Genomic DNA, 11950 nt, shown 5'->3' on the forward strand with positions numbered 1-11950 from the left:
ATGAGGAGTCCCTTTAAGATATTTGAGTATCCTCTTGACCGCCTTTAGATGAGACTCTTTAAGATTTGTGTAACGACGCAATCGATCGTTTAGTGTAATTGCACCCCATTACCCATTTTATTGCTTCACACTTATATGTTTATGTCTTTATGACTTGTGAGGTTGATTAGTTTTGTTCCGGGAAGCCTTCAGATTGATTTGGACCCTTGATTCTAGACTTAGAAACTTTAATTTAAAAATCTTGACCAAACTTTGACTTTTGTGAAAACGACCTCTGTTATGCCTTCGATAGCTTCATATCATGATTTTGGACTTGGGCGTATGCCCAGAATTGATTTTGGAAGTCCGTAGGTTGATTTGTGTTGATTTGCCGAAATCTGGCAATTTTAAGTTGAAAAGTTTGACCATAGGTTTACATTTAGCTATTGAGCTCGAAATTTGATTTTGGGACTTAGAATAGGTCCCTTTTTGGAATTTAGGACTTGTTTGTAAATTTGGCGTGGTTCGGAGTTGATTTGATAAGATTCAGACGCTTAGTTGAAGTTTTAGAAATTTTTGAAAGTCTCTTTGATAATCATGCATTTTAGAGTTCAATTCATAGTTTTAAATATTTGTTTTTGTGGTTTGATCGCATGAGAGAGTTTGTATAATATTTTTAGACTTGTGTGGATGTTTGGTTTGGAGCTCCGAGGGCTCGGGTGAGTTTCGGGTGCTTAACGGAGTGTTGTTAGAATTGAAAGTTTGCTGATTTTTCTGCAGGCCTCTGATCTCGCATTTGCGAGATTTTGGTTCGCAATTGTGAAAACATGACAAGTCTGCTGGGTTCGCATTTGCGAACCCAGTGTTCGCATTTGTGATGTATGCTGGGATGGGCTAGGATGGCAATTGCGATGATTTTTTCGCAATTGCGAGGGAAACAGTGGTCGCAAATGCGATCCAACATTCGCATTTGCGAAGAGTCCCTCAAGTCTTTAGTGTCGCAAATGCGAACCCATGTCGCAATTACGACATCTGAAACTGATCAAATAGTTGGGAGATAGGGTTTTTGAGTTCATTCTCTCATTTTTTAACCCAAGACTCGGTAGGAGACGATTTGGAGAGGGGCTTTTTCGACACCAAACCTTGGGTAAGTGATTCTAATCTATTTCTAATCATATTCCATCAACATATCTCAAATCTTAACATCAAAATCATGTGAATCAAAGTAGAAAATTTTGAAACTTTGTCAAGTTCTTGAAAAATAAGAAATTGAATTTTAAGAGTCAATTTGGATTCGGATTTTGAAACTTATCACATATAGAAACTTATGGGATCATGGGTAGACGGAATCTACCATTAGACCCGGGTTTTGACCTGGCAAGCCTCAGGTTGACTTTGGTTGACCTTTTGGGAAAAGTGTAAAAATCTTAACTTTATCTATTGCAATTGAATTCTCTAGCATTGTTTGATGATACTGAGTCGATTTTGATTAGATTTAAGCCGTGTGGGGGCAGATGTTAAGGGAAACACTCTTTCCGAGTGTTGAATTGGCCTATTTGAGGTAAGTGTCTTGCCTAGCTTCGTGTGGGGGAACAACCCCTTAGTATTAGTATTGCTTGATTCAATTGTGCTAAGTGAAATCCTTGTACGCAATGTGATGAGCAGGTACATAGGTTGTACGTAGTATTTGACCGGTTTAGGCTACTTAGATTATTTTCATACTTTAATTGAAATGCCTTATTGTGCTCAAAATTCCCATAGTAAAATTATCCTTAATTGTGTTAGATTATCCTTAAATACCTTAGTTGACTTGTTTAGTATTTTTTCTACATCCTACTTGCAAAATTACTCCTATGCTTTAGTTGAACTTGTTGCCCCTTTATTGTTACATGTTATCTCTTCATTGTTAATTATATAGTTGAATTAACTGTTCATGTTGCCCCCTTTACTTGTTGACTCCCATTATTTATGATTGATTGTTGAAGATTATTTCCTCTATTGTGAGTTAGTCTTATCTAATATCGTGGTTATGCATTATTTTCTCATAGTTGAGTTATTTGGTGTTGAATTTGTGAAAGTCGTTAATATGTTGAGGCAATGTTGGTTATTGTTGAAATATCTATCTTATTGAGAATTTTCCATGCATTATTGTTGTTGGTATTCTTGTATACGTTGTGATGGAGCAATGGGCTATTGTTGTGGAAACATTGATATTGTTATTGTTGGCAAGTTGTGATATGTGGGCACTTGTGGTGCGAGTTGTTAGTTTGATATGATATTGATGTGCATGAGGCGATATAAGACTTGGGTTGATGTGCATGCGACGGTATAAGGTGGGACTTATGTGTGTGATTGCTTGTCGGGAAAACTATTTCAAAACCTATTTTCAATTGTAGGGCTCACGCAGTTGTATAAGGAAAGATTGTGATTTAAACTTTAGAAAAATGAATACGAGGCGGTACCTCAGTTGTGATTCTTGATTATACGAGGCGATACCTCGATTTTGATTTCATTCTAAACGAGGCGGTACCTCGATGTGATTCTTGCTGTTATTTAACGATGCAAAGTGTTTTGGTGGGAAAATAGATCTGTTGTTCATTCCTTAGTGTTCTATCAGTTGTTGTCCGTACATGATCATTGTAGTTCTTTAGTTGCTTCTTTTATGTTATTTCTACTGTTGATTTTCCGATACTAGATCATGCTATCATCTTGTTCCGTATTAGTTGCTTTCTTTCTTTCCATTTTATATACGTATTTCATTTTATACTGTATATTTCATATCCTAGTAGGTGTCTTGACCTGGCCTCGTCACTACTCTATTGAGGTTAGGCTTAATACTTGTCGGGTACCGTTGTGGTGTACTCATACTATGCTACTGTACATCTTTTAGTGCAGATCCAAGTACGTCTGCTCATGCCGGTAGATAGAGATTTTCCTGCTAGCTGCATTTACCAGAGACTCAAGGTATGCCTGATCGACGTCCACAAGCCTCGGAGTTCCTTTCCCTTATTCTTAGTTACTGTTGTATTTTCCCGCAAACAGTGATGTAGCAGATATTTTAGTTACTCCATAGTGCTTATGACTCTGTTCCACAGTTTTTGGGAATCGTATGGTTGAGATTTAGTTTTTGGTAGTTATATGAGTTTATCAAACTGGGTTGATTATTTTGTTATTTACATTTTCTTAATTGCTATCAAATATAAGGCTTACCTAGTCGTAGAGACTAGGTGCCATTATGACTTCCTATGGAGGGAAATTGGGTCGTGACAAGTTGGTATCAGAGCTCTAGGTTCATAGGTGTTATGAGTCATAAGCAGGTTTAATACTTATCTTCGAAAGGCTACAGAACTATTAGGAAAACTTCACTTCTTTGATTCCTTATCGTATGAATTGGTTGAGTTCAAACCTAAATCTTTGATTTTCTATTTTCTCACAGATGGTGAGAACACACACTGTAGGATCCGACGATCAGACACCTGTGCCCCATGCTAGAGTCGCGAGAGGCCGGGGCCGGGGCAAAGGCCAAGGGCGGGCACGAGGTGTAGCTAGAGCACCTGCTCGAGCAGCGACAGATGAGCCACTTGTAGCTCCAGTTGGGGGTCAAACACCTGAGGTGCCTATTGCTACCCTAGCACTTTAAGAGACCCTTGCATAGTTCCTGAGCATGTCTAGTACCTTAGCTCAGACGGGGGTGGATTCCACCTGCACTAGCCACATCTCAGGCTGGGAGAGGAGAACAGACTCCCGCGGCCCGTACCCTAGAGCAGCGGGTCCATGTTGATCATATCCTAGAGGTTATACCGGTACAGCCTGTTGCTCCAGTTCAGCCCGTGGTTAGGGCAGCACTATCTGAGGAGGAGCAGCTCAGGCTCGAGAGGCTCAAGAAGTACCACCTTCCTACTTTCAGTGGTTTGGATCCATAGGATTCACATGGTTTACTTGAGGAGTGTCACCGTATTCTCCGCACTATGGGCATTGTGGAGACGAGTGGGGTTGCTTTTACTACATCCCAACTGAAGGGAGTGGCATATTAGTTGTGGCGGGCGAACAAGGTGGGTATCCCAGTCGAGGCAGTTTCACTTACATGGGATTGGGTTTCAGAGTTTTTTTGAGAGAGTTTATTCCTCAGACCCTTCGGGATGGTTGGCGCGCAGAGTTTGAGTGGTTGCGCCAAGGTACGATGTCAGTATCAGAGTATGCTGTCCAATTTAGTGATTTATCCAGACATGCACCAGCCTTGGTTGCTACGGTCAGATAGCACGTCCGTCGATTCATCGAGGGGCTCAACCAGAGTATTAGATTCAGCATGGATAGGGATTTGGAGTCATACACTTCGTATCAACAGATGGTTGAAATTGCATGGAGGTTGGAGGGTATGCGAGACCGCGATAGAGAGGATAGGGAGGCCAAGAGGCCTCTTGGCACAAGGGGATTTAGCAGTGGTCATGCTACAGTCTGAGCCCGTCATGGTAGGGGCTATATGAGCTTCCCAGTTCATTTAGCACTTCTAGATTCTAGTGGTGCTCTGGTTGTATCGAGGTCCCGGGTTGCACACTTTGCTCAGCTACTTTCTAGTGCATCTCCTGCACGGGGTGCATTCAGCGGTCAGTCCAACCGACTAGGCCCGAGTCAGTCCCAGCCTCCAACCCACTAAGAGTTTGGTTTGACTGTGGTGATACCTGCCACATGGTCAGAGACTGCCCCAGACTCAGTCGGGGTGCACCTTCCCAGACTACTCAGGCTTCACGGATTCAGTCAGGTCTGTAGAATTCTCAGGCCATGATTGTTGCCCCAGTTGCCGCTCCACCTACTCAGCCAACTAGGGGAGGGGGGATATGCGGGTAGAGGTCTCCCTAGCGGGGGAGGTCAGGCCAGATTCTATGCTCATCCTAGTAGGACAAAGGCAGTTGCTTCAGATTCAGTTATTACATGTATGATTCAAGTTCGCCATAGAGATGCATCGGTCTTATTTGATCCGGGATCCACTTATTCATGTGTCATCTTACGTTGCTACGTATTTGGATATATCGCGTGATTCCTTGAGTTCTCTTGTTTATGTGTCTACACCTATGGGAGATTCTATTATTGTGGACCGTGTATATCGGTCGTGTCTAGTTGTTATTGGTGGTTTTGAGACCAGAGTTGATATGTTGTTACTTAGTATGGTAGGCTTTGATTTTATCATGAGCATGGACTGGTTATCGCCTTATCATACTATTCTTAATTGTCACGCCAAGACTGTGACGCTGGCTATGCCAAGTTTACCACGGTTAGAGTGGAGGGGTGCATTAGATTACGTTCCAAGCAGGGTTATATCATTTCTAAAGGGTCAGTGGATGGTTGAGAATGGGTGTAATGCTTATCTAGCCTTTGTGCGGAATGTCAGTGCTGACACTCCTACCGTTGAGTCAGTTCCGGTAGTGAGAGACTTTCTAGATGTATTCCCAGCAGATCGTCTAGGCATGTTGCCCAACAGGGATATCGATTTCGGTATTGACTTGTTGCCGGGCACTCAGCCCATTTTTATTCCACCATATACTACTGAAAAATTGGTCTACGGTAACGCTTGAAAAACCGTTCCCACATGCTGTTAAACCGTTGCCATAGAGATATTGGAACGGTTTACCGCCCGTTACATCAACCCGCGTGCCCATAGGTCTATAGGAACAGTTCTTGCAACGGTTTGCATCGTCGTGACTATAGATACATCTATCACAACAGTTTTCCCTTTCTCTGTTGGAACGATTATTTTTTTCAATTGGAACGGTTTAAAACCGTTACTATATTGTTTATACAACAGTTCTTAACCGTTACCATATTATTTAATGCAACACTTATGTAAGCTATTGTTACGGTTATATATGGATATAACAACAGTTTCTTTAAGCTACCGTAACAATTATATTTGTATTTGGAACGGTTTATATATCATTTTGGAACAGTTTATAGGATCTATTGCAACAGTTTACATTATCTAATGGAACGTCATTTGTGTCCTATTGCAACGGTTCTGGTTGGCTATTGTATCAGTTCAGTTAAAACCAAAATATAACACATGTAATAAATAAATATTTATATATATAATAAATTATAATAACACTAAAATTTAAATACATCATAAAATGAAACTATTAATAATATAAAATTATCCATCAAGCAAATAATATCCATAAAGCAAATGTTCTACCCCAAGTGCATAAGTTTAGTACATTTCAAGAGAGTAAGTTTTAAAAATGTTGATAACAAAAGATTCCTAGAACATTCATCTATAACAATTCAAAATTCATCTCAAGTAAGGTCTAGTTCTTCAGTGCCTTCATTATCAATTTCTTGATCTACTCCACCTACAAAAGAGGATAAATAAAGTTATTACCCTTCAAGAGAATCCGGTCTAAGAATACTCATAGCACAAATTACCATGAAAAAAGAAAAGAACATAAAAACTCCAGAACCAACAATAGTAGTTGTATAACAAAAAGAAACTACAACAAGAAGTTCAAGTCTTCCAAGTTGGCCATGTTTGACCATAACAAATGGTGAAGAAACATCAGCAACTGGTTCAGATAGTGATGAAAACAAGAACAATGAAATTGAAGATCAAGTTGAGTATGAAATGGATGAGAAGAAAAATAACCTCATGACAGAATCAACAATATTTGAGAAACTTGTTGTGATTCTTTTGGTTATCACAACAGCAGCAGTGTGAGACGACCTATGTTGACGAGTTGGATGACTATGCCTCAACTCATTTTAATGAACGTATCGACATCATGCAACTAACAGTAGGGGAGAGGTTCACTTGGTTTCAACGACCAAGTCAATTGAATTTTTGTAGAAATTCAAATAGCTAATATATAAAGCCCAAGGACCATGTTAGGCTGTGTTCCCACATCACATTTGAATCTTGTCCTTTTACCACAACTATCCCACCGCATTAGATTTTTTGGCTTTCTGTCCTTTCAATAATTGAATCAAGAAAACAAAAACCATGGCCATTGATATGATCTCTGAAGCTCCAAGTTTAGCCACAAGTCCAAGAATCTCTTTTTCCCATAATCTTTGCCACAAAGATATTGCTGCTACTACTACTGCCAATAATGATTTTAATTCTGACTTCGATTTATGTATTAGCAATAGCACAGATACAGAAACTTTGAATACTTGGAATCAACAAAAGTAGCAGATCATATATGACATAGATCTTACAGTATATCCTTCTCATTTTTCACATAAAAGGTTTCACATAGAAAGAATAGAATCCCGAAAAAAATTCCATCATTTAGTACTACTAGGTGTGCACGTTGAGTAGAAAGTTCTTTAAAGGGACATTTATCACAGTTGACCATAGAGGCAGCTTTAAGCAACATTGATATATCCTAATGAAAACAAAAATAATCATGTTAGCTGGAATCCCAGGAAGGCCACACATTTAACAACCATGTTAGCTGGAATTTCTCCTCCTTTACCAAAAGAAACCACTGAAATATCTAAGACTCACATACAGAGTTGGGTAAGAAGGAAACCATAGAAAATCCTTAAGGAAAATTCCATAGACCGCAAAGACGTAGCCAAAAGAAGCAGGAGATAACTAAGCCGGCCATCAATTTTCAACAAATGACCAAGAATCTAAAGAAGACAGTATATAGCATAAAAATCAACCAACACAAAAAAGGAGAACTAAATCAGAAGGTTCTACTAGAAAAACTATCACAACTTCTCATATTCTCTTGTCTTTAAATTTTGGTACCCAAATGATTAATATTGCTTCTGCAGGGCAATCTTATTCCTCAAGAAAATATAGAACTCTATAAAAAGGTAAACCTCATTCGACAAGAGAATACAAAATTGAAGAAAAAGGTATTAATTTAGAGAGTATTGCCTCCAATTGCAGTTTGACGATGTACCATAAAATTTTGATTTTATCCCACAAGCATAGATATCCTCTTTTTTTTACGGGTAGCATAGATATAACTCACCTTAATCTAAAAGGGAAGTTACCTATTCCAAATTTCTAAGCAAGGATGCAGAAGTGAACCAAATAGGGGTGTCCAGGCCACACATGTAATCAGCAATGGATATGATGTACATGCACCAATCCGTCTCCAGCTAAACCCTGAGGATACAAAAGCAAGAATGTGACATGGCAACAGTAAATGGGAACAAAGCATCTGAAGCCGAAAAAATTAAATAAAATAAGAACTAAGACAGAAACAGAACACTCCAAACAGTTAATTTTATTCATACTTGAATGAACCCTTGTTTACAGAAGTTTCCCCGCTGACAATGATGTTTTTATCTTTTAGCAATTCACCAATCTCAAAATTTACATGAAAGTACGTCAAATAAGACAAAAACTTATATAGGTGCAATTCTTGTATAAGACTCTAATAATAATAAGAAACGACATGAACTGCTCCAGTGAGAAGGAATTCCAAGAGAGCTCCAGTTGGCAACAAATATCTATGTTATGGAACTTGCAACAAATAAGTTAAAAAGAAAGAGAATGGAGAAACTACTTCCTTGTAGATTTACCCCAATATTATAGGATAATCATTTTTAAAAATATTGCTATCCCCTTTAATAAAAAATAGTTAAGTGTGGGCACGAGAATGACTTCTAACCAACTTTCTTGGTCTTTGAGCTCTGATTTTGTTGGTAATTATAATACAACCGACATTTCTTTACTGCTTTCATATTTTTTGTCAAGATTCAGGGTGTTTCCCTTCCATAAAAGCTATAAATATTCTTTTGCACTACTTTATTCTTGATAAAAATGAAAAGAACTAACTACATAAATATATTGGTCATTGTTTGAAGAAGACTAGTTGGTGTAAGCCTATGAATTTTTCTAAGAAAAAAAGTTGGATTACCATGATTCCTTGAAGTTCCTCAAAGTTCGACTGTAAAACAGCTAAAGCCTCCATTACTGTTAGCTTTTAAGAATCTCTACTCTTCTATACTAATCTACTACTATAAGTTAAACACATAGATGGTTGTATTAATACTTTATGTAGTTATGTGTCTGATTATACAATATTTCCTGCTTTCTGTTTTCCTAGTATCAAATATTGGAACAATAAACTCTGAATACAGAATTTACTCTACCAGCACACCGGGATAATGATATAAATGTCAATCCTCTGAACCCTGTTAAATTTGGAAGTCAGACAAAATATACTAATTCATCACACACCTTTTTATGTCAGCCAATTCAGACTAAGAAGAGCAGTAATTTTAACTCCAGACATGACTCTACAGTAGAATAAACTTTGAAAGAGCAGAAACTAACCATAAGCTTAGACATGTTTCTACCATCTCCATTAGAATCTACCTATAGAGAAAAGTAGTAATAGTATATAGCAGAAGACTAATCTTGACTAATCTTGACTAATCTTCTCTGCATAAGAAATGGCCTAATAGTCACAAGGTCTCACTTATTCTTGACTAATCTTCTCTGCATAAGAAATGGCCTAATGGTCACAAGGTCTCACTTAAAGAGACTAGATATTGTAGAGTTGTTCACATATCACTTATCATTGACAACTTGTGGTATCAATAAGAAAGACAACTTCAGAATTCGAAATCAAATAATGCCCATATTACATTTCTGATGTAACATCACATAATCTCTTTCTGATGGTGACAAAAGAAGATAGATGAAGAAACTTGAAAGTTGCAGAAATCTTAATTATGATTAAAAATGTCCAAATTAAATACTTGTACTAATTTTTTATAGGACAAATCACAGTATCTTTATAACTCACATTTTGTCAACTTTCAAGAAATCTAAACTCCATATAGATAACACAACCCCTCTTTACTAGTAATTAACATCACTCCAAAATTTCACATTTGAGTTGCAAGACCTCAAATTAAATAAATTGAGACAAAAGAAGTGATTTTCGACAATTATAGAGCTCAACTTCATTTTCTATGAAACACTACAAATGGAAAACAGAAGGCCCAGCGGCGCACAGGCAGTGAGGAAAACAGAAGGCATGACTGAGATCTTAAAGAAAATATACAAAGATAGTAGAATAAAGTTGGAATCGTGATGAAAAATGTAGATTATCGGTGCCGCCGATGGTGGGTTGTCTTCCTCGTAATCTCCGGCGAACTGATGAAGGTATTTTGGGAGAGAGATATTGAAACTTTTTGTGATAAGGCGTTTGTCTTCCTCGTAATCTCCGGTGTGTGTATTATTATTAGGTTTTATTATTTTATTAAATATTAAATATAAAATATAATAGAAGCGGGTCTCTTTTAGCGGGCCGTCCAAAATTTGGGGGAAATTATAGAGGGAATTCATAACTGTTGCCTTACATTAAAATTTCAAATAACCGTTACCATAGATAGACTTATTGCCACGGTTGTCTAAAACCGTTGCCATAGAAAATCTATAATGGTTTTTGGACTAATGCAACGGTTTAGGTGCTAAACTATGCCGATAGTACCAATTACCTTATGCAACGGTTGAAACCGTTGCAACAGACCATCTATAGCAAATGTTACAGATCTGTGGCAATAAAAAGAGTTTCCATAGCTCCAATTTCTAGTAGTGATATCGTATGTCCCCAGCAGAGCTGAAGGAGTTAAAGGAGCAGTTACAAGAGTTGCTTGATAAATGATTCATTCAGCCAAGTGTGTCACCGTGGGGTGCTCCTGTCTTGTTTGTGATGAAGAAAGATGGATATATGCGAATGTGTATTGATTATCGTCAGTTGAACAAGGTTATAGCGAAGAACATGTATCCATTGCCACACATTGATGGCATATTTGATCAGCTACATGGTGATAAGGTGTTCTCCAAGATTGATTTGCGGTCAGGTTATCATTAGTTGAAGATTCGGATCTGGATATTCTGAAGACTACCTTTAGGACTCCGTATGATCATTACGAGATCCTCGTGATGTCATTTGGGCTGACCAACGCCCCAACATCATTTATGTACCTGATGAACAGTGTATTCCAACCTTATTTTGATTCATTCGTCATTGTGTTTATTAACGACATCTTGGTATTCGGGATGATCATGAGCAATATTTGAAGATCGTGCTCCAGACCTTGAGGGAGAGAAGTTATATGAAAAGTTTTCAAAGTGTGAATTCTAACTCGATTCAGTGGCATTTTGGGTCATGTGGTGTCGAGTGAGAGGATCAAGGTAGATTCGAAGAATATTGAGGCGGTGTAGAGTTGGCCCAGACCATCTTCAACTACTGAGATCTGGAGTTTCCTTGGTTTGGCCATATATTATCTTCATTTCGTGGAGGGCTTCTCGTCTATTGCTGCACCTATGACTAGATTGACCTAGAAGGATGCTCCTTTCAGATGGACCAAGGAGTGTGAGGCGAGCTTTCAAAATCTCAAGGTTGTTTTGACTACAACGCCAGTATTGGTGTTGCCTATGGGCTCGGGGTCTTATACTGTGTATTGTGTTGAGTGACGTGTTGGCCTTGGCGCGGTGTTGATGCAAGATGGTAGGGTGATTGCATACGCGTCTTGACAGCTGAAGACTTATGAGAAGAATTATCCAGTCCACGATTTGGAGTTGGCAGCCATTGTTCATGCATTGAAGATCTGGCAACATTTTTTGCATGGTGTTCCTTGTGAGGTCTTTACTGACCACCAGAGTCTATAGCATATGTTCAAACAGAAGGATCTTAACTTGTGACAGCGGAGGTGGTTAGAGTTACTTAAGGACTATGATATCACCATTCTATATCATCCGGGGAAGGCCAATGTGGTGGTCGATGCCTTGAGTCAAAAGGCGGAGAGCTTGGGTAGTTTAGCATATCTACCGGTAGCAGAGAGGACATTAGCATTGGAGGTTCAGGCCTTAGCTAACCAGTTTGTTTGATTGGACGTTTTGGAGCCGAGTCGACTTTTGGCTTATGTGATTTCTCGGTCTTGCCTATATGATCGTATCAAAGAGCGTCAATATGATGACCCCCATCTGCTTGTCATCAAGGAC

General features: G+C 38.6%; 1 long non-coding RNA gene across 1 annotated transcript; it reads right to left on the reverse strand.

The window, feature by feature from the left end:
• Positions 1-6124: 6124 nt before the first annotated feature.
• Positions 6125-10164, reverse strand: LOC104093398 (uncharacterized). Its single transcript, XR_011415339.1, has 2 exons — positions 9414-10164; positions 6125-9346 (listed from the first exon to the last, which is right to left on the reverse strand). It is a non-coding gene; the product is annotated as an uncharacterized lncRNA (long non-coding RNA).
• Between the last annotated feature and the right edge of the window lie 1786 nt (positions 10165-11950).

Source organism: Nicotiana tomentosiformis, chromosome 4 (assembly GCF_000390325.3).
Source record: "Nicotiana tomentosiformis chromosome 4, ASM39032v3, whole genome shotgun sequence".
Classification (NCBI taxonomy): Eukaryota; Viridiplantae; Streptophyta; class Magnoliopsida; order Solanales; family Solanaceae; genus Nicotiana; species Nicotiana tomentosiformis.